A 2,563-nucleotide genomic window follows, 5' to 3' on the forward strand; every position below is an offset into this window, starting at 1 on the left:
AACGGAATTGGTCAAATGGTTTTTGAACGATAGGCTCGTAAAAATAATGTTTTTTTCCGAAATTTATATAGAGAAACAACAAGTAGCAATATAAAAAAATGACCAAGCCAAGGGTAAAATTTCCTGGACATATTACTTCGGTTAGGGCTTTAAAACTTTTAACATGTAAAGAAGACCCTCCGTAATTGTACAAAATTAAATTTGCAACGGAAATAGTCAAATGGTTTTTGAACGGTAAGCTCGTGAAAATGTGTTTTTTCCGAAATTAATATAGAGGAAGAACAATTCGCGATGCAAAAAATGACCAAGCCACGCGGAAATCTCCTGGACATATTACTTGGGTTAGGGCTTAAAAACTTTAAACATGTAAAGAAGACACTCCGTAGTGGTACAAAATTAAATTTGCAACGGAATTGGTTGAATGGTTTTTGAGCGGTATTTCGTGAAAATAATGTTTTTTTTTTTCCTTTAAAAAGAAAAAAAATTTAAAATTTGAGGAAAAAAAACCGGGGGCAAAAATGACCCAAGGGCCACGCGGAAATCCCTGACAATATGGGTTTGGGGTTTTTGGCTTTTAATGTTCAAAAAAAGACCTACCAAAGGGAAGAATCGAATTTGCAACATATTGGTCGAATGTTTTTTTTTAACAGTTGACACAGAAATGATGCGTTTTTTTTCGAATTTCTTAAGATTTTAATAAATAAAAAAACAAATCGAGGTCCGAATAGCGAATTTGAACCCGGAGTAGTTGCTCTTGTTTCATCGAGTTAAAACTCTGGCCTTAAGCCTTATAGCAGTGAAGAAGACCCTTTTAAAACAATACAATCTATACTAGTTTTTTTTTTGGGTTTTTTTTCCAAACCGTTTTTTGTACACACACCAAAAACTGATTTACTTTATATGAATTGGAAGACCCACACAAATAAAAGGGTTGGCTAAAAATAATGATTTTTTTTTTTCCCGAAAATTTATGCATTGATATACAATTTTTATAGAGAAAGAAAAAATCGGGGAGCAAAAAATGACCAAAAAAACCACGCGGAAATTTTGGGACATAATTTGGGGTTAGGGTTTTTAAACTTTAAAAAGTAAAGAAACACCCCGTATGGTAAAAATTTAAAATTTTGCAAGGGAAATTTGGTTGAAGGGTTTTTTAAGGTAAGCTCGGCATATAATTTTTTTTTCCGAAAAAAATATAGAAAAAGAACAAATCGTGGTAAACAAAATACAAGCACGCGGAAAATTTTTCCCTGGAATTATTTCTTAGTTTGGGTTTTTAGGGCCCTTATAATTTTCAAAGAAGCCCCTCCAAGTTTTACAAAAATCAAATTTTTGCAACGTATTGGTTGAAGGGATTTCAACATTTAAACCCCGAAAAAATAAATGCCTTTTTTATGAAATTTTTTAAAAAGACTTGTTATAAAATAAAGAAAAAAATCACAGGTCAAAATAGCGCTATTGAAACTGGGGTAGTTCCCTTTTTTTCATTGAGTAAATCTCTGTGCTCAAACCCTTATAAGCGTGAAAAGATCCTTTTAACAATAAAAATCTTTTAAATTTTTTTTGTTAAGTACGTAGCGTTGATTTTGTAATGGTGAACTGTACGTACATACAGTATTGAAAAATCACTGAGTACTACGGGGCATCCATACCATCCATTTGCACTCTGTGCAAATTTAAAAAATTTAAATTTTTTTAAAAATTTTGTTGACATGTCAAACATTTAAGACTACATTTTTTTTTATTTTTTTTATTTTTTATTTTTTTTTTTTTTTTTGGGGGGGGGGGGTAATATAAACATAAGCGATTGTAATTTTGAAACCCAAAATCTCATTATATATTTTATATCTTGGTTAACAGTTAGAAATATGTTAACTTAGTTTCCATTCTTAAATGAATTTAAAAGTGTGCAGAATGTGAAACATTGTATTATTCATAAAAGTTACAATTGCAGGCAAAACCTACACAGACACGAGACGCTGACGTTAACCAAACCCAACTTGTATGATGCCCAAAACAGGACCACTGACGTTTAAACCAACCTACAAATGTGTAGAAACCTACACGACACGAGACCAGCTGACGTTTAAACCCAACCCACAAGTGATGACCGACAAGACACAGACCACGACGTTAAAAAACCCAAAAACTGTGTATGATACCCCCACACAGACACGAGAAAGGGCGTTATCCAACCTACAACTGTGTTGAACCGACACAGACACGAGACCCGCTGACGTTAAATAACCTAAACTTGTATGATACCGACACAGACACGAGACCAGCTGACGTTAAAAAACCCACAAAATTTTATGATACCGAACAACACTAAAAGCGACTTAATAACCCAAAATGTGTTGATGCCCCAGACACAAAAACCGTAGTTAACTAACCTACAACTTTTATGATACCGACACAGACACGAGACACTGACGTTAACAACTACAACTGGAGAACCGACACAGACACAACCAGCGACTTAAAATAACCTCAACTGTGTAATACCGACACAGACACGATACCACTACGTTATTAACCTACAAAGTGTATGATACCGAACAGA

Source organism: Ruditapes philippinarum, unplaced genomic scaffold (genome assembly GCF_026571515.1).
Source record: "Ruditapes philippinarum isolate M1 unplaced genomic scaffold, ASM2657151v2 ctg2944_1_1_1_1, whole genome shotgun sequence".
Taxonomy (NCBI): Eukaryota; Metazoa; Mollusca; class Bivalvia; order Venerida; family Veneridae; genus Ruditapes; species Ruditapes philippinarum.